Below are 21,846 nucleotides of genomic sequence, written 5' to 3'. Positions count from 1 at the left end.
AAGAGATTGGTGATAAAATATTAACTACAGTAACTTTATAAATCATTGTTCTTTAATGAATAGAAAAAAAATTTTAAGGAGAATCATCAGAGGTGGTAAACTGGTTCCTCTTAGCTAGAGTTCTATCATCTCTGCGGGAACAGCAAGCCCAGTCTAGGATCTCAGTTTCAGTTTGCAGCTTATTTTCTCTAATTTCAGATGATATTGATTTTCTTCTTCCTTCCTTCCTTCCTTCCTTCCTTCCTTCCTTCCTTCCTCCCTCCCTCCCTCCCTCCCTCCCTCCCTCCCTTCCTTCCTTCCTTCCTTCCTTCCTTCCTTCCTTCCTTCCTTCCTTTCCTTATTCCTTCTTTCCCTTCTTTCTTTCTTTCTTTCTTTCTTTCTTTCTTTCTTTCTTTCTTTCTTTCTTTCGTTCTTTCTTCTTTCTTTCTTGGTTTTGTAGTTTTGGGGGGCCGCACCCAATGGTGCTCAGCCTTTTTCCTGGCCCTGTACTCAGGGATCACTCCTGGTGGGCTTGGGGGGCCATGTGGGGTGCTGGGGATTGAACTCGGATCAGTTCCATGCAGAGCAAACACCCTCCCTGCTGCTTTGCCCTCCAAATGATGTTATACCGTCTATTTCATGCTAATATTAAAAATACCTATAACACTGTATGAACATAAATGACCAATCATATATATCTTGTTTGTTATTAGAACCATATTGACAGGAGGTAGGAAATGAACAAAGACTTATTGGTGAAGCATTCAGGAGCCTCTCCTCCAGTGTTAGAAAATTTCAGATGGAGGCAGAGTTGTTGTGAGAGGGGGTTCAGATCTCTGCCCCTGAGATAGAGCTTGGAGACTGAGATTTGGAGGGGAGAGATGCTCAGCCATTGTCTGCGACCCCAAGGAGATGTGCACACCAGGGGAGACTGAGTGATGCTGAGTGAGGGAGCCCCCTCCAACTCTGAGTTGTATTAAGACATTTGGTTCACCCAACCAGCTCCCACTGCTGAACAGGGACCCTCCAAAGTATTGTGCTGCTCACACCCGGCAGAGGCAGAGAACTGATCACCCCATGCAAATTCCTGTTCCTAGTTGACATTGTCAATGACTTCTGGCTATTCTTCCTGGGGGAAAGTTGTTCCATGGGACATCGAACAGAATGCAGACCCTAAGGAGTTTACTAGTGTTGTTTGAACTCAGTAAATGAATTTTTTCCTACCTTTTTCATACCTTAGTAGGCTTGGATAAAAAATATCATCTATGGTCCTGGAGCTCCCGGTTCCATATGCTGTTCTAATTTTATTTCTAGCTAAGAGGTTTTGAGGAAAGATTATTAGAGTTGTTGCCAATTTGTAGCTTAAACTTTGTGACAATCAACTTACACGCACTGTAGGACGGAGCCACCTGTATGAGAACTGTCACTCCAGTGGCCGAATCTCCATTTGATCTCTATGCGTCTATGATGGAAAGTGTCAGGGAGAGACAACACTCCAGCTGCTTTCCCACATCTCCAGCCTCTGTTTATACTCCTGAAAATCGTGGTTGGGTCAGAAGTCCTAGGTTTACATCCGTGTTTTATCACCTACTTGCCTTAATAACCTTCACAATTGACTTTCCTTCATCTGTATAATTAGAATGATTTGTAAAATCTTTGTTAGCTCAAATTCCAATATTTTCTGACAGCCTTGACTTTCTGTCCCTTCACTATCTTTATTTTGTATTAATTTTTCAGGGCTGAACAGGGAATCAAACTGCCAGGAGTGACAGTAAGACGGTACCGGTTCCTGTCTGAGCATGAAGAAGCTCCCCGAAGTGGGAAGAGAAGTAGCTGAAGAAACTTTCATCACATTTACTGAGAGCAGGAAGGAAACGTTGCTCCTCCTAATGTCAGGTGGGAGCTTATTCTCTCTAGATGTCCCATCTCTCCAGGGACTCTCCTGGGCGCTTTCTCCTGGAGCTTAAAGCACTCGCAGGTTTCCCTAGTGGTTGAAGTGCTCTGGCTTCTGGAGGAAACTGAGGATCCAGCACTTTGGACTGAGAGTTCACACTGAAGAGGAAAAAGGGACAGGAATCTGCCGTGAGAGGCCCTGGCATTAGGTTCAACCTATTTCGGGCAACATCCTGCTCAGTGTGCCCATAAAGTTGACCAAACATATTTTTGTTGTCTTTTTTTGTCTGTAGTTAAGGCAACATTGTTACAATAATGCTAATTCTTATGGTTTCAGTCTAAAAATGACTGTACTTCCTCCATCGTCAGAGTGCTTAAGATCCACCTGCACTGCACTTGTTATTTTTATTTTTGTCAAGTTATCTTTTATGTTTCATACCTATGCTTTTTAATATCAACCAAAACTATCTGTACAGAAGACCTAAGATCAACCAAGCAGCAAAACATGTAAAAGGCACAAGTATCTTTCCAAATGAAATGGAAATATTTAATAATGCTTTGAAGGTAAAATTAAGGCAGAAATTAAGGAATATACCTTATTCTAGCTAATTTCATGTTTCCCAAGTATTGCCTATTCAAGTGTACAACTTAAATTGCCCATTCAAGTGTACAACTTGAACAAATTAGTGTTGAGACTAAAGAGTATAACACACCTTCAGGTTGCTTATTTGAAGATAATAAAATAACAATGTCAAACTTGCATTCTGTTACTTAAAGAGACATCAGTTCAATTCAAAAGATTCAAAAGCATTGTAGTGATAATATATGTGTGGTCAGGAAAAAATGGTCTCTACACTTAAAAGATAAAGACAAGATCCTTAATCTTCTATATTTCAAAAATCATATGTATTGTACACACATACAGTAACATTCTTTTAAAGCCTTTATTAAAGTATTTTGTAACAAAATTATTTGAAAGCACACATTACTCACTTGTTTTTCTCAACCATGCTATAAAAAGCACAGCGGGTAGGGCGTTTGCCTTACAAGCGGCCAACATGGCCGACCCGAGTTCGATTCCTCCGCCCCTCTCGGAGAGCCCGGCAAGCTACCGAGAGTATTCGATATGCCAGACACAGTAACAACAAAGTCTCCAATGGAGACGTTACTGGGCCCGCTCGAGCTATAAAAAGACAAGAAATACATAAATTTCTTCAAGATACAGACCATTAGAAAGTCCTCTTCTTGAGATTGCAGTGTGTATTTAATTACCTATACAAATCTGCTGTTTTTAAAGTAATTATCAAAATATACACAGAACTAGAATACAATTTTTATATTTAGCCCAATTGAAGCTCTCTTTACTACTTTATTAGCCATCCTTGAGAGTAAAGATGCTATTATTATCTTTTTATAATACATTGAACAAATTTTTTATTGAACGATGTGAAAATATTTTTAAAATATGAAATATGCCTTATATTACTTTAGTAAGAAAGAAGAAAACTTTGCAAAGATTACCACTTATTCCTCTTTTTACTGGGAAATTTATATTTCTGCCACTCATGTATCTCTTATTTCCTCAAAGCATATCCCCTTTTCATCATATATGATACCAGGAACATTTAATAGGCAATAAAACAAAAAGAACTTAAATGAACCACTGAAGTGAGAGTTCTATTCCCCTCTGGTACAGGGGGATAGAATATAAGTTACACATGTTGTAAGGGTTTTCCTTCTTATCTTTTTCTATCCTTCTTGAGCAAACACAAACAAATAAACACTGTTCTCCTGTTCATCGATTTTGCTCGAGCGGGCCCAGTAATGTCTCCATTTTTTTTTTGAGACTTTTTGTTACAGTGTTTGTTTTTGGCATATTGAATACATCACGGGTAGCGTGCCAGGCTTTGCTGTGCGGGCGAGATACTCTCGGTAGCTTGCCAGGCTCTCTGAGAGGGGCAGAGGAATCGAACCCTGCTTGGCCAGGCTGACTGTATACAAGGCAAACGCCCTACCACAGTGCTATCGCTCCAGCCCGATCTTGAGCAAAAGCTTCTAAAAACTTTCTTTTTTTTTTTTGTCTTTTTGGATCACACCCGGTGATGCACAGGGGTTACTCCTGGCTCTGCCTTCAGGAATTACTCCTGGCGATGCTCATGGGACCATATGGAATGCTGGTAATTGAACCGGGTCAGTTGCGTGCATGGCAAATGCCCTACCCGCTGTGCTCTCACTCCAACCCCTTCTATAAACTTCTTAAATTCCAACAAGCTGTGCTCATTACTGGGTTTTGTGCTAGAGAGTGACTAACATATAAAAAGTGCACCTTGACCCCAGGCTGTCGCCTTGGGAGCCCCCAAGCTGATTCTGGTGGTCTGAGACACCTCAGGGCCCCAGAAATACTGAGTTGTTGGACCTAGAATTGAGCCATCTGCTAGACTGAACTGTTATCTCTGGGAGGGGCCCCTGAGCCCCAGAGCACAATTAGGAGACTCCCTGGTCCCTGTCCCTTAATATAGAACAGCGATTGCACGGCTGTTCTTCATGTATTGTGAGGTGGTATTTGTTGTTGTTTTGGGGATACATCTGGCAGTGCTCAGGGGTTACTCTGGCTCTGCACTCATAACTCATAACTCCTTGGTGTGCTCAGGGAACCATATGGGATACCAGGGATCAAACCTGGGTCGGGTGTGTGCAAGAAAATTACCCTACCCCCTGAACTATCTCTCTGGCCCTTACATTATGTTTTTTTTATCACTCCTAAAACTGTTTTTTATTAGTCTGCAATAAGTTCCATAAAATAGTATCTACATATACATTTCAGGGATCAGATAAGTATATGCAAATTTAACCAAAACTAGTGCATATAAATACTTGTACTTGAAGACAAATTTAAAATTTGTTATTTAAGTAGGTTATAATTCATCTCAGATTCTTTTATTTCTTTATTTTTATTGAATCACCGTGTGAACAGTTACAAAGCTTTTGGGTTTAAGTCTCGGTCGTACAATGATCAAACATCCATCCCTTCACCAGTGCACATTTTCCACCACCAAGAATCCCAGTATGCCCTCATCCTATCCTTCCCCCTGCCTGTTGGGCAGATGATTTCCACTTTACTCTCTCTCCACTTTGATCACATTCAATATTACAACAAGAGATCCACCATTATTATTTGGAATTTTCCCCAACAATTAAGACCTGCTGAAAAGGCATCATTAAATAATTTGTTTTCAATTGCTGATTATGGAGAGTGAATGATGTCGGGTGGCTGCTATCACTGCTGTGTGATAGCACATGGTAGGGTGTTTGCCTTGCACGCAGCCAGCCCGGCCGAGCCGGGTTTGATTCCTCTGCCCCTCTCGGAGAGCCCAGCAAGCTACCAAGAGTATCTCGCCCACACGGCAAAGCCTGGCAAGCTACCCGTGATGATTTGATATGCCAAACACAGTAACAACAAGTCTCACCATGGAGACGTTACTGGGCCCGCTTGAGCAAATCGATGAACAATGGGAGGCCAGCTATTTCAACGATTAAGTCTGGAGGGATTTCTTCCAAAAGCCGCTGGGTTTTGAGATTGTTTTGTGTGCCTCTGGAATCATGACCGTTAAGGAGTTCAGTAAGTAGCTGGAGGAGCCATTAGTAGGCAGCAACTCAGGGTCTCTTTGGAGTGGGGGAGAAGGCCTTACATTATGGGTTTTTTGCATAATTTTATTTTTTTCTTCTTCCATTTATTTATTGAATCACTGTGGGAAAAGTTACTAAGCTTTCAGGTCTAAGTCTCGGTCATACATTGATCAAACACCTCTCCCTTCACCAGTACTCATTTTTCACCACCAAGAAACCCAATATACCCCCCTTCCACCCCTCCCAATGCCTGTAAGGCAGATTATTTCCACTTAACTCTTCTCTACATTGATTACATTCATTGTTTCGACAAAAGATGCACCATTATTGTTTAGAATTTCCCCCCCAACAATTAGAATTGCTGATCGAACTATGGTCAGAATTGCAGAATCGCGGCCTTGTGATTTTGGATTTCTGCAAAGAGCCAGATAATTACGACATTGGTTTCTGTGCGTCTGGTGTTATGGCTGTGCCGGAGAGCCGCTCGTGGGGGGCAACTTGTGACCTCGGTAGGGCGTGAAGGATGAGCCAGTACCGTCCCCCTTCCCATGAGACTGCAGTTGCCCCATCACCACCGGCTCATACCTGGCTTTCCCATAAGCTCTGAGGTGGCGGCCACCTTGCTGCCGGGGAGGGGGGCGGGGGGAGGTGGAAGGAAGCAACACCCTTTCCCTCCCGGGGAGGCATGGCACCGTAGTTTAATGCGTAGTCCATTGACTTTTCTGCTGCAAGCTGCCGGGCTCTGGATTAAGTTCTTTTGCCTCTGGAGCCATGGCTGTACCGAAGAGCTGCTTGTGGGGGGCAACTCGTGACCTTGGTAGGGCGTGAAGGATGAGCCGGTACTGCCCCCCTTCCCATGAGACTGCAGTTGCCCTGTCACCACCAGCTCATACCTGGCTTTCCAAGAAGCTCTGAGGTGGCAGCCACCTTGTATGTGGTCCAGATGCATTTCTGCCAAAAGCCGCTGGGTTTTGAGGTTTGTTTCTGAGTCTCTGGGTTCATGCCCATTAATTAGCTTGATCAGCAGCCAGAGAGGCTGTTTGTAGGTGGCGACTCGGCATCTCGCTGGGATGGGGAGGAAAGGGCTGATTCCACCCCCATCTGGTGAGGCCCGGCGTGTCTTGTCACTGCAGGCCCAAACCTGACTGTCCAGTGGCCTCTGGAGGATGGTGGCCACTGGGCCGCCAAAGGGAACAGGCCAAGGCACAAAACCTATTTCCACCTGGAGTGGCCCAGCGCCAGTAACCTACTCCAGGAACAGGATGCATTTCTGCCAAAAACTTTTGGGTTCCAAGATTCGTTTCTGAGTCTCTGGGATCATGGCCGTTAAGCAGTTCGCTCGAGAACCAGAGAGGCCATGCCTCCAATTATATAGCTGAGCCGGAGGTGGTTTGTGGGTGTGTTCCACATACCTAACTTTTGGCCATTTACTTTCTTGGTAAACTTTGCCCCAAGTTTTGGGGTCTGGCCAAAGGTACAGCAACAATTTGGGGGTATCTGAAAGTCTGACTGTGCCATCAGGCTGCTGATGCACTCGCCGCACAGGTACAGATTGACCAGCTGGCGGCACCATACCCCCTTATGTTTTTAAAGAATATTTTAAACATTTTTAGCCTACCCCCTTTTTTGGCATTTTAATTTAGGTACATGGGTTTACAATATTGTTACTCATTCTTTTCATGTATAATATCACTCCCACCCCACACCCACCACCAGAGAGCCCGCTTCTCTCTGCCATGTCGCAAAGACCCCTCCCCCTCCAAGTAAGTTCTGTTCTATAGACAAAATCTTCAGTTCTATTTTGACAGTTATTATTCTTACTATATTTCTGTCTTGGGGTGGTGCTTAAAATTTACTCCTGGTTCTCACTCAGGAATCAGTCCTGGCATTGCTCGGGGGACCACACAGGGTGCCAGGATCAAACCCAGATTCCATACATTGGGAAATGCTGTAAAGTCCGCTTCAAATGCCTGCAGAATCCAGTCACCTCCATTATTTCACCTCTTCACACCCCAAAGCCCCCAACATCTCTTCCCTGGAATCTGCACCAGTTTCCCAGTTCCCTGCAGCTCACTGTCCCCTCACCTGTCCATCTGCACAGCAGCCAGACTGATGACCCAGAGACAATCGCACCAGCCTGAACTTTCATTCAAACCTGCTTGTAGCTGCCCCTCTTAGATAAAAGGCAAATCTTCCAGAGTCATAGCAGCCTCTGAGGGCCTGAGGGCACCAGGACCTCATCTCAGTGACTGCTCCAGCCACACTGCTGTCTACTCTTCCCTGACACAGACTCGCGCCTGCCCTGGTGCATTTCCACTGACATTTCCTGCATGGCCCCAGATACCCACACAGACAGACCCTCACATCATTCCATATTTCCTCAAAGGTCACCTTCCTGTGGAGCCACACCGACAGGGCAAGGAAAACAGTCACTGTTCCAGTCCCCACACACTTATAAGTGGGTCCCATTCCCCACAGATTATCAATTTCAAACCAGGACATTTGCTTTGGTTATATTTTCAGCCGTAAGTATGTCCCTTCATATTAAATCTCAAAGGCTGGTAAATTTTGTCTGATTTTCTTGTTTTTTTCTTTTTTATTGAATTATCATGAGATACAGTTTCAAAGCTTTCATGTTTCAATCTCTGCACTCTTTCCTCTAAGGATACTTTTTTTTGTAGTATTTTCATTGGTTTTTCATAACAAACAATACAAAATATATTATTTCGGTTTTGCTTTGGGGCAGGGATTGGAATTCAGAATAGAAACACCTATAATATGGTAGTGAAAAGGTGTAATGGTGGTGGGATTGGTGTTTGAATATTAAATGTAATGAAATATTGTAATATTTAAATATTGAAATGTAATGAAATATTGTAATATTTAAACATTGAAATGTAATGCACTACCTTATAAAAAACAAAGCAAACAAACCATGCTTTCATATTTGAATTTCAGTCATAAAGTGATCAGATACCCATCCCTCCACCAGCAACTATTCTTTCCACCAATGTCTCCCCTTTCCAACCCTCCCATTGCTGCCATGGTAGACAATTTCCCCCATACTCTCTCTTTACTTTTGGGCATTGTGGTTTAGTTTTGCCTGATTTTAATTCTCTGTTGTTATGATAGACCCAAAATATCATCGCCATATCTGCACAGTGGGTAGATCAGTGTAGACTATAGTAGAGACACTGTCCTATTCATGCAACATCAACCGACATGCTGTGCTATAGCAGTTACAATGTCTACTCCAAGTGACATCGATGTCACCTCCACTTTTCTCACAAGTGCTTCTCACTCTCCCACACTGGCACCCCACAGCACACAGCACTTTCTCTCTTAGAAGAGGATCTTGGGTTCAAGATCCCATTTTCTAACCCCTAAGTTTTAGAGTAGGTGGGATGGCTGAATACTAACATCACAAGTCTGAAAACTCATCTCTTGATATCACAGAGGCTACTGTGTGCAGGGTTCAGGCTGGTCTTGAGGGGACAGTGAGAGGCAAATGCCTCCTGAGAGTCAGAGATGGGGACACACACTGAGAGAATGAGCTATGAATGTGTGGACAAGAGATCAGGCAGCCTCCTGCACAGAAGCAACAAAGAAACACCCAGATGGGGCTGAGGAGCAGACCCAGGCCTGAGCCTAGACTGACCAGCACAGAAGCCCTCGCTGCTCATGGTCCTGGGACAGGATGAGCCTGGGTGTGACCTGAGTCCCTGTGACCAAGGGCCCGTGGGATGTGGTACGACTGAGGGACCAGGACAAGGAGCAGGAGAGATGACCCAGACAGAGGAGTGGCCACATCAGAACCCACAGTGGCTGAGACAGAGACAGACTGGGCACAGGTATGTTCCCGCCTCCCCCCCCCCCAAACCCTCTAGCCTCTCCTGTCACATCTGGGACAGATTCAAATCAAAACAGAAAACACATGGAAGGTCTCAGGATTTCCATTTATTCCTTCTCAAATTTCAGGAATTTCCTTTATTAACCCTCAATCCCACAAAACAGGAATTAGAAAAATGCAAATCAGTTGCTTATTTCAGTAAGGGAGAAACATTCATTCAGAAAAACAAGAAGCTAACACAGATGGAGATGGCTGACTCCTGTCTCTGCTGGCACAGCCCAGAGCATCAGCAAGAGAATGCAGGTCAGTGTGGGGAGGGCCCGGTGGGCAGGGGTGGGCCAGTCTCTCCCATCACCGTAAGTGGCAGGACAGAGACACACTCAGGTCCCAGGGCAGAAAGAGAATCAGCAGTTCTTGAATCACAATATCGGGATGTGAGGAAACCCAGCAGGGCAGCTGTCTCACACTGTAAGAGAAAAGAATAAAGAGACTCAGGTGAGTCACAGAAGTGGTGACATCCTGAGCAAGCTCCCAGCATCCCTCTCAAAGAACCGCCAAGCCTAATCCTGTCCCCTCTGCCCAATCCCACCCATTCCAGCCTCCAGAGTCTCACCTCTAGGATTCGAGAGAGACTCATCAGAGCCTTGGGAACTGTCGCTGTCTGGGGAGGAACAAACAGGGCAAGGTCAGAGTCACAGGGGTGGGGACTAGAGGAGGACCTAGGGGTGCAATAGCTCCCAATCCCTATCCCCAGGATTCTAGGGCCCCAGGCCTGCCCACACTTACTTGCAGCCTGAGTGTGCTGTCCTCCTTTCTCACCTGGGGGAAGGAAACATCCCAGGGAAGATCAGGAAGAGCACTGGGTCCTGAGGCCACAGAGCAGCTCTCTAGGTCCGGATCCCAGGGAAGCGTCAGAACTCTAAACAGTGAGGGCAGGACCAGGAAACACGCAGGAAGAAAATGCTCCACAACCGAGGAGCCTTCTCCTGGTGGTGTGTGCTCAGCAGTACAGTCCCTGTGACCTGGGACACTGGGACCCATGTTCATCCCCCGCTTATGGAGGTGAAAGTGTCTTTCAAGAGCAAACCTGAGAGCGGCACGCACAGGGGGAGTGTGAGCAACTGCACGGGGGCGGGCGGTGCTCCTGCTAATGGGCAGGAGAACTAATATAGGGGGAAGCCTAAAGGGGGACAAGACTCAAGACCTGCCAGGTCGGACAGATTCCCATCACCTGCTTCCCCCATCTTACCTGAGCGCTTCCTCCTACTGATCACAGCTCCCACCACAGCTCCAGTGATCACAGCCCCAAGGAGAGCCAGGTCAACAATGATGCCCACAGTGAGGATGGTGGACTGAGAAGGGTGCTCTGGAAAGGAAAGAAGGAGAGGGTCTGACCTCCAGCCTCAGCCTGACCCTCAACAGTTCCCCAGAGGGGCCAACCCTGATTCCCCTGAGAACAGGCTCTGTGCCCCGTCCCCCTCCTTACCCCATCTCAGGGTGACAGGCTCCGGCAGCCCCTGGTGCTGCACACGGCACGTGTATCTCTGCTCTTCTCCAGGAGGCACCACCACAGCTGCCCACTTCTGGAAGGTTCCATCCCCTGAAGGCCTGGTCTCCACCAGTTCTGTGTCCTGGGTCATCACGCTGCCAGGTCAGGGTGATCTCGGCAGGGTAGAAGCCCAGGGCCCAGCACCTCAGGGTGACCGCACGGTCAGAGCAGGGGTGGTGGGTTATGTGTGTCCTGGGAGCTTCTGAGGAGGGAAAATGAGAAAATTCACACTTTGGGTCACTTCCACAATGGGGTTGAACAGGATCATTGGTTTGGAATAGGAGGTAAAAATCCAGACACAGACTTGGCTGGAGAAACTGGATAAAATCCTATTGCTTGGAAAGTTCTAGAACAGGGTTTGGGAAGGAGGTCAGGATCTTTCGGACATACTGACTCTGGTCCTGCCCTGGGAGGAGGGTGAGAGGCTGAGAGAAGCAGGAGTCAGAGCTAAGAGCATCTTTGAGCGAGTTCACAGATGGCTGCTGGGTTCCAGGGAACCCACATTCGTTATTTCAGAGGAGGTCGCCCCTCCCCCAGGGACACTCGGGTCCTTCACAGTCCCGGGGACGCAGGGTGGGTGTGAGGGCAAGTCTCTCTGGTGGAGAACATGTAAACCAGGGGGTCCGTCCCTCTCCCGACTGAGGAAGGGGCGCTGTTCTGACACTGAACCCCCTTGTGTCCGCCCTTGTGGGGAGTCGCCCCCCCCAGGGGCGGCCAGGGGTCCTCACCCTCAGGGACCGGTACCTGCGCGCAGCAGCGTGTCCTTCCCGTGCTCCAGGTGTCTGAGGAGCCACTGCACGCACCTGCCCTCCAGGTAGTTCCTCCAGTGCTCAGCCCCACCCTCCTGCTCCCACTTTTGCTGCGTTCCCCAAGCCTGCGTGCCCGCCGCCGCCGTCCAGGAGCGCAGGTCCTCGGTCAGGGCGAGGTAGTGGGCGCCGGCGTAGGCGGCTTGACGGTACCCGCGCAGGAGGCGCCCGTGGGACCCCACGTGGCAGCCGGACATGCCCTGGTGTGAGGGTCTGGCCAGCCCCGCACAGATTAGACTCGAACCGAAAACGGAACCGGGCCCGGTCCCCGCGGCGCCTCCAGGTCAAGGTCGGGGCGGGTCCTCAGCCTCGGGGACGCTCGGACCCGCCTCGGGCGACCCGGCCGGTCCCTGTGCCGGCTCGTCCCAGCCGAGCGCGGCGTCGAGGTTCCCTGGAAAGTCTGTGCGGAGGCCTTCGTGTTCCGCGTCTCCCGCTCCCAGGGCTCGGGTCCCCCTGCTCCGCCCACGGCGCCCGGGCTCCATCCTGGGACTCGCCGGGTCGCTGTCGCAGCGCACGAACTGCGTGTCGTCCACGTAGCCGACGGCGATGTAGCGGGGCTCCCCGCGGCCGGGCCGGGACACGCCGGTTTGGAAATCCTCATGGACGGGGGGCCTGGGGGAGGGGAAGGGGTGAGACCCGGCCCGACCCGCCGCCCCGCGCGCCCCGGGCCATGGTGATGGGGGGAGGGGGAAGAGGGGGAGGGAGACAGGAAAGCGGGGAGGGACCGAGAAGGCGAGACTTAGGGGCGCGGGCGGAGTTGAAGTTTGGGGGGACAAGGACGAACATTTGGGGGGGCATCCGGCAGCCAAAAAACTCCACAACCCTACTGCCACCACTCTCAAGGCTGTTCCGTACGTGCTCAGGCGGAGCCTCACATATGAGTGAACATATTCCTGGACACATCAAAAGACACCCCCTACCCAGTCTCCATAATTACCACACCACATTTGATGGGGTTCAGATAGTAGGCAACAAATCATAGAGGGAAATATGTATATATGCATATATATTTCTTCACAGTTTTCTATATGAATACTTTTTTTGGTAAGCATGTTCAGCAGTACTACATAACAGACAATATGAAATATATTATTTCAGTTGTGTTTGGGACAGGGATCGGGCTTGGGATAGAAACATCCTGAATTTGGTGGTGGTACGATGTAATGGTGGTGGGAAGGGTGTTTAAATATTAAGTGTAACCAAATATTGTGAACTAACTTATAAAATAAAACAATTTAAAAAAATCTCCACTTTCTTACTGAATACCTTTAGCAAGGGCTAAATTATATACCATTGTATTTCTAACATAAAAGCTCTGTTTTAATTTTTTTATCCATGTAAACTGTTTTATGAAGTATAAAACTACAAGTACCATGAGAATAATTTTTGCAGATATTTGTAAGAATCTATTTTAGCTCTGTAAAAATACTTGCTGTTGCTAAGGGTTTCTTGTGCTCTACACTACATAGAAATTCTACACTAGAATTTTGTAGAAAATAATTATTTCTTGTGGGTGAGTAGGCCATCTCATGTCGAAGACAGGGTAGCATAATGCTTGCTACAGGACAATGCTGTGTCTCCTTCTATTCGTGCAGTGCAACCCCTTCCACAAGGAGCACATGCAATGGTGCTATGAAATAACATGAAAACCTGGTCACAAGGTCTCTCATGCCATTTACCAGATATTTGACATCATAGTTCTAATAGTAGAATAATAAATGTATTTAGAAACCTGCTTTAAGAATCACCTTTTCTCAAATTCTAACAAATGCACAGACAAGACAACATTGTGGTAAATCAAGAGACAAAACCAAGTTTACAATGTGACAAAGCTTAAATCTTAATCACAGGCACAATAAATTTTGCAAATGATCAATGATTTTACTTACAATTAAATATCTTATGATACAGAGTAAACTAGGCAGAAAGTTTGCTCTGTACTGTAAATTAACCGGGATACACTGTGCAGCCTTCAAAGTTTAATTTCTAGGAAGACAAATATTGAAGGGTTTAAACATTCACTTAGATAATTATAAACAAGCAAGAATTTTGGGCAGGAGCTCTAGTACAGCAGTAGGACATTTGCCTTTCATGTGACTGACCCGGGTTTGATCTTTGGCACCCCCTAGGGTCCCTGAGCAATGCCAGGAGTAACTCGTGAATGCAGAGTCAGGAGCAACTCTGAGTATTGCCAGGTGTGATCCAAAAAGCCAGGAAAAGCAAAACCAAAAACACATTAAACAAAACAAAACAAAATAAAAAACCAAGACTAGTTTAGGACATGGTAACACAGCTGACACAAAAAAAAAAATCATCTTTATATATTGCACTTTCAGGTCACTCTGTCTCACTCTCCTCCCGTTGTTCATTGATTTCCTCGAGCGGACCCAGTAACATATCCATTTTGAGACTTGTTGTTACTGTGTTTGGCGTATTGAATACTCTCGGTAGATTGCCGGGCTCACCAAGAGGGGGCACTTTCAGGTACTTTACAAAATAATTAGCAATATAATCTGTAACACTGATTACAATAATTTCCCAATTTTCTTGCTCAATTATTTTTAAAAAATTTTATTTTTATAAAGTTGTTCACAATACTTTATTACATTCAATATTTCAACAACAATCCCACCACCATTGCACCATCATTATTTCGAAGTTTCCCACCACCACTCAAGCCTGCCCCAAAGGCAGATGCTAAATAATTTATTTTGTATTGCTTATTATGAATAATAGACTTAAAATTATCCAAAAAGACTTCCTTAAAGGAAAGTGTGTGAAATTTGTTGTATCTCACCTTGCAGCCATTATGCCCCTGCATAGGAGATCACTAATATGTTGTTACAGGTTGAGCCTTGTGAGCTAATACAAAAAAAGATCTGTTGCCTTATACCTTACACCCCATCAAATGTAAATCTCTGGCTGATTTATTTATTTATTTGCTTTTTGGGTCACACCCAGCCGATGCTCAGGGGTTACTCCTGGTTCATGCACTAAGGAATTACTCCTGGTGGTGCTTGGGGGACCATATGGGATGCTGGGAATAGAACTCAGGTAGGCCACATGCAAGGCAAACGCCCTACCCGCTGTGCTATTGCTCCAGCCCCTCTGACTTCTTTATTTATTGGAGCCACAACTGATGGTACTTGGCTCAGTATTCAGGTAGCTCCCAGCAGTGATTGGGGAACCATGTGTTGCTAAGGATAGAACCGAGGGCTCACATATGTAAAACCTGCACAACAGTCCTCTTAGCCATCTCCCTGAAGTTCATTCCTTATATTGATGGGAGGTAACTTGCATTGAACTTTGAGAATGGGGCAAGGTTCAGGTCAGCTTCCTATTTTGGTTGGTATTATTGAGTATTAGAAATGATGCTTTCTGAAATGCTCTCATTCTCTTTCTTCATATATTTTGTTGTGGGCCTTCTCTTTGTCTTTATTCCCCCCATCCCATTCAGTTTTGTTTTTATCCTTAGCACTTTTACTTTAGCATGTGAGCCCTTGTCTGGGACGGGATCTTTGGTAGGTCACTTTTGACTGTTCATGAGGCTAGACTAGACCAACTCTTTGGAGTCTTTCTAATCCTGCCTATTTCTTATGTCATCTTATGCCATGGGTACACTTGCTCTAGTGCCAATAACTGCTCTCAAACTGGCTGGTTGTATTTTTCATTAAAGTTCCTTTTCTGAAGGGGTGGCAGACCCTATCAGATGCAGCCTTTTATTTTCTCTGGCTTCTCCTTTATTGAGACCTCTATTTACATGCAGGTTTTGTGACTGTTGGTGATTTGCTATTATTCATCTGTAGTTTGTGGTTCCTTTTGTTATGAACATTGCCCCGGTTTTCTTATTTCTCTAGTTCCTTTAGATAGAAAAAATGCTCTTATTTAAATGCACAAGAAAATTAAACTACAAAAGGGAAAATACCTTTGTGAAAGATCTAGGTAGGGCTGGTGATAACCAGTTTCTTTATGGGGACCGTCCCTGGCATTGCCCAGGTACCGAGTGGTACTCAAGCCCTGTGCTGGAGGCACCTGTTGGGCTGGCAGTTTGTGGTGTCAGGAGGTGCTGGGAATGAGCCCAGGCCTCCCACGTGTAAGGCATGTTCTCTACTACTGGAGCCTTTTTGTGAACTCAGTCCACAATATTGTGTTTATTTTCTTCTTAATACTGAATTAATCTTTCTTTCCTAGTGACTAAAATCATTTTTTCCTGATATTTCTGCTTACCTTTCTAGGTTCCCTCTATCAAGAGCCTGGCAAGCTACCGAGAGTATCCTGCCTGCATGGCAGAGCCTAGCAAAATCCCCGTGGTGCATTTGATATGCCAAAAACAGTTACAATAAGTCTCACAATGGAGACGTTACTGGCGCCTGCTTGAGAAAATCAATGAACAATGGGAGGACAGTGCTATACTGCCTAGGAGATCCCTAACATGTTGTTACAGGTTGAGCCTTGTGTGCCTATATATATATATATATATATATATATATATATATATATATAACAGTCCTCCCGTTGTTCGATTTGCTCGAGTGGGCCCAGTAACGTCTCCATAATTACCACACCATATTTGATGGGGTTCAGATAGTAGGCAACAAATCATAGAGGGAAATATATATATATGCATATATATATTTCTTCACAGTTTTCTATATGAATACTTTTTTTGGTAAGCATATTCAGCACTACTACATAAAAGACAATATGAAATATATTATTTCAGTTGTGTTTGGGACAGGGATCGGGCCTTGTGTTTGAATATTAAATGTAATCAAATATTGTGAACTAACTTATAAAATAAAAAAAATTTAAAAAATATCTCCACTTTCTTTCTGAATACCTTTAGCAAGGGCTAAATTATTGTATTTCTAACATGAAAGCCCTGTTTTAATTTTTTTGTCCGTGTAAACTGTTTTATCAAATATAAAACTACAAGTACGATAAGAATGATCTTTGCAGATATTTGTAAGAATCTATTTTGGCTCTGTCAAAATGCTGTTGCTAAGGGTTTCTTGTGCTCTTCACTATATAGAAATTCTACACTAGAATTTTGTAGAAAAAAATTTATTTCTTGTGGGTGAGTAGGCCATCTCATGTCGAAGACAGGGTAGCATAATGCTTGCTACAGGACAATGCTGTGTCCCCTTCTACTCATGCAGTGCAACCCCTTCCACAAGGAGCGCATGCAATGGTGCTATGAAATAACATGAAAACCTGGTCACAAGGTCTCTCATGCCATTTACCAGATATTTGACAACATAGTTCTAATAGTAGAATAATAAACATATTTTGAAACCTGTTTTAATAATCACCTTTTCTCAAACTCTAACACATGCACAGACAAGACAACATTGTGGTAAATCAAGAGACAAAACCAAGTTTACAATGTGACAAAGCTTAAATCTTAAACACAGGCACAATAAATTTTGCAAATGATCAATGATTTTACTTACAATTAAATATCTTATGATACAGAGTAAACTAGGCAGAAAGTTTGCTCTGTACTGTAAATTAACCGGGATGCACTCTCCAGCCTTCAAAGTTTAATTTCTTTGGAAGACAAATATTGAAGGGTTTAAAGCATTTACTTAGATGATTATAAAACAAGCAAGAATTTTGGGCTGGAGCTCTAGTACAGCAGTAGGACATTTGCCTTGCATGTGACTGACCCGGGTTTTATCTATGGCACTCCATATGGTCTCCTGCCAGGAGTAATTCCTGAATGCAGAGTCAGGAGTAACCCTGAGTATTGCCAGGTGTGATCCCAAAAGCCAGGAAAAACAAAACCAAAAATACATAAAAAAAACAAAACAAAACAAAACAAAATAAAAAACCAAGACTAGTTTAGGACATGGTAACAAAGCAGACACAACATAAAATCATCTTCATATATTGCAATTTCAAGTCACACTGTCACACTGTCCTCCTGTTGTTCATTGATTTGCTCGAGCAGGCCAAGTAACATCTCCATTTTGAGACTTGTTGTTACTGTGTTTGGCATATTGAATATTCTCAGTAGCTTGCCGGGCTCACCAAAAGGGGGCGCTTTCAGGTACTTTGCAGAATAATTAGCAATATAATCTATAACACTGATTACAATAATTTCCCAAATTTCTTGCTCAATTATTTTTTAAAAAATTTTATATTATAAAGTTTTTCACAATACTTTATTACATTCAATATTTCAACACCTATCCCACCACCATTACACCTTCCCACCATCATTATTTTGAAGTTTCCCACCACCACTCAAGCCTGCCCCAAAGGCAGATGCTAAATAATTTATTTTGTACTGCTTATTATGAATAATAGACTTAAAATTATCCAAAAAAGTGTGTGAAATTTGTTGTATCTCACCTTGCAGCCATTAAGCCCCTGTATAGGAGATCACTAACATGTTGTTACAGGTTGAGCTTTGTGAGCTAATACATAAAAAGATCTGTTAACCTTCTACCTTACATCCCATCAAATGTAAATCTCTGACTTGTTTATTTATTTATTTATTTATTTGCTTTTTGGGTCACACCCAGCCGATGCTCAGGGGTTACTCCTGGTTCTGCACTCAGGAATCACTCCTGGTGGTGCTTGGGGGACCATATGGGATGCTGGGAATAGAACTCAGGTAGGCCACATGCAAGGCAAACGCCCTACCCGCTGTGCTATTGCTCCAGCCCCTCTGACTTCTTTATTTATTGGAGCCACAACTGATGGTACTTGGCTCAGTGTTCAGGTAGCTCCCAGCAGTGATTGGGGAACCATGTGTTGCTAAGGATAGAACCGAGGGCTCACATATGTAAAACATGCACAGCAGTCCCCTTAGCCATCTCCCTGAAGTTCGTTCCTTATATTGATGGGAGGTAACTTGCATTGAACTTTGAGAATGGGGCAAGGTTCAGGTCAGCTTCCTAGTTTAGTTGGTATTATTGAGTATTAGAAATGATGCTTTCTGAAATGCTCTCATTCTTTTTCTTCATATATTTTGTTGTGGGCCTTCTCTTTGTCTTTATTCCCCCCATCCCATTCAATTTTGTTTTTATCCTTAGCACTTTTACTTTAGCATGTGAGCCCTTGTCTGGGACGGGATCTTTGGTAAGTCACTTTTGACTGTTCATGAGGCTGGACTAGACCAACTCCTTGGAGTCTTTCTAATCCTGCCTATTTCTTATGCCATCTTATGTCATGGATACACTTGTTCCAGTGCCAATAACTGTTCTCAAACTGGCTGGTTGTATTTTTCATTAAAGTTCCTTTTCTGAAGGGGTGGCAGACCCTATCAGATGCAGCCTTTTATTCTCTCTGGCTTCTTCTTTATTGAGACGCTATTTACATGCAGGTTTTGTGACTGTTGGTGATTTGCTATTATTCATCTGTAGTTTGTGGTTCCTTTTGTTATGAACATTGCCCCGGTTTTCTTATTTCTCTAGTTCCTTTACGTAGAATAAGTGCTTTTATTTAAATGCACAAGAAAATTAAACTACAAAAGGGAAAATACCTTTGTGAAAGATCTAGGTAGGGCTGGTGATAACCAGTTTCTTTATGGGGACCGTCCCTGGCATTGCCCAGGTACCGAGTGGTACTCAAGCCCTGTGCTGGAGGCACCTGTTGGGCCGGCAGTGTGTGGTGTCAGGAGGTGCTGGGAATGAGTCCAGGCCTCCCACGTGTAAGGCATGTTCTCTACTACTGGAGCCTTTTTGTGAACTCAGTCCACAGTAATGTGTTTATTTTCTTCTTAAGACTGAATTAATCTTTCTTTGCTAGTGACTAAAATCATTTTTTCCTGATATTTCTGCTTACCTTTCTAGGTTCCCTCTATCAAGAGCCTGGCAAGCTACCGAGAGTATCCTGCCTGCATGGCAGAGCCTGGCAAACTCCCCGTGGTGTATTTGATACGCCAAAAACAGTTACAATAAGTTTCACAATGGAGACGTTACTGGCGCCTGCTTGAGAAAATCGATGAACAATGGGAGGACAGTGCTATCCTGCCTAGGAGATCACTAACATGTTGTTACAGGTTGAGCCTTTTGTGCCTATATATATATATCACGGTCCTCCCGTTGTTCATCGATTTGCTCGAGTGGGCCCAGTAACGTCTCCATCGTGAGACTTCTTGTTACTGTGTTTGGCATATCGAAATACGTCACGGGTAGCTTGCCAGGCTCTGTCGTGCGGGCGAGATACTCTCGGTAGCTTGCCGGGCTCTCCGAGAGGGGAGGAGGAATCGAACTCGGGTCGGCCATGTTGGCTGTGTGCAAGGCAAATGCCCTACCACTGTGCTATCGCTCCAGCCCATATATATATACATATTTATATATATATACACATATATACACATATATATACACATACACATATATATATACTTTTTTATCAACATCAGTTGCCTTCTACCTTACATCCATCAAATGTGCTGTGCTACTCTTGGTATATCAGTGGCATACAGTATCAAATGCCCAGGAATTCTAAATTTTTAAATAGGGTGCTAGAGCTGAAGTTACATTTTTAACTGGATGGTGGTTTGGGGTTCGGAAGCATCTCTGTAGCATGTTGGCTCTCTTCCAAAATTTATTTGTGAGTCTCTGGATCATGGTCTTAAAAAGGTTACTACTTTTTAAGTAGTAATGTTTTAAGTAGATAATGAGCTTAAAAAGGTTAGTACTTTTTTCCTTTTTAAGTAGAAAACAATGAATTCCTAAGCTGCAGACTACTTCCAGTCAGGAGTGGAGAAAAGTACGGAACAGAGCTACTTTTAAATTTACTCAATAACACTAAAATTTAAACTACAAGAAAATCTCAAAAATAAAATATTTCTAAGTATGGTCAATTCTGGTTTATACGTTTGCCTTTCAACTAAGGGAAACTGACTGAAATTAGTTAACACATAACTTTATTTTATAGCTACATAATTCTAAACTCTCCCCCCCTTTTTTAAAATGACAATGCCTCCCATGAAACTCCAAACAGGTCTGAATTTATAAATAGCAAATTTCATGGATTGTCTTAGAAACTCTTCTCAGACCATCACCCCCTTTTATTTTCTTCCAATTCAAATTTTTCTTTAGAGTTTAGTTCTGGGAAGCCCTGTTTTCCAAAAGTTACCACAAAATAATACCTATTTATTTATTTCAACACAATTAAAAACTTTCAAAACAAACTTGGTTTTCTGAAAGACAAGAAAGACTAAAGCTTATTTAGTTCATTTGACATACATACTAATCAAACTAACAACAAAATTCATAATTGAACTTAGTTGATTAGGATGATTTATCTTAACTGTTTAGTCTTCATTTGTTAATAAAAACTGCAAAGGAAGCACACTTGCAGGCTGCTGATATTTTGGAATGACCTTCTGTAATTAGCACAGGCTCCAGATCTGCTCACAGTGACCCATAAGAAGTCCTCAGAGTATATATTTTTCTCCATGAGAACACTAAACATCAAAGTTGAGTCTTAATCCAGTAAACCTGCAATCGTTAAAGTTTAAGTTGCCAAAAACCTGAATAGTTCTAAATATTTTTAACATTTTGTCTACTTTCTTTTCTTCAATCTAAATTAGAAGCTGCTGATACTCATGACTTCACATGCGGCTTTCCTTGAGGGACTTCTACTTCTGCTTTCATCCTCGCCCTAACTTTCTAGCCTTTTACACACAGACAGTTGGACACACTGACTGCAAACATGTGCAAACTCACATGCACACACATACATACTCATAGTCCATCGATTGATTTTGCTGTTTCTCTGATCCCTCCGCTTCCACAAATGGCCAGAAGACTTCGGGGTAGACCAAGAAAGATAGAGTGGTCCCCAGGGCAAATGGAGACCTGTTGGCCTATTGAGACCATCCAGTGTCCCTTCAGACACCCCCCCCCCCCAAATGCCATTCCGCCCCGTCTGTCTCTTAGGGAAAGTGGTCATGAAAGAGCTCTCTTGGCATCAAATTGGCAAAGATAAATCATGAACAAGTGATTACAAAACCAAGACAGTGGTACATAACCATTCTCAGCTTTTCTAGTTCTGATAGAGGCATTTTCTCAGCAAACAAGGAGTCTCAAGGTGGCGGACTTTCTGGAGTTTATGTGACAAGGTGGAGGGGCTACAGCCTGCTGAAGAAGAAGGAGGGCGGTGGGTGCCACCAACACCAT

At 44.1% G+C, this 21,846-nt stretch overlaps 1 pseudogene; it reads right to left on the bottom strand.

Moving 5' to 3' along the window:
- Positions 1 to 9,557: 9,557 nt before the first annotated feature.
- LOC130034961 (patr class I histocompatibility antigen, A-126 alpha chain-like) lies at positions 9,558 to 21,846 on the bottom strand (annotated as a pseudogene).

This window comes from Sorex fumeus, unplaced genomic scaffold, assembly GCF_029834395.1.
Source record: "Sorex fumeus unplaced genomic scaffold, SorFum_2.1 ptg000063l, whole genome shotgun sequence".
Taxonomy (NCBI): Eukaryota; Metazoa; Chordata; class Mammalia; order Eulipotyphla; family Soricidae; genus Sorex; species Sorex fumeus.
This window is presented reverse-complemented; position numbering and strand designations above follow the sequence as displayed.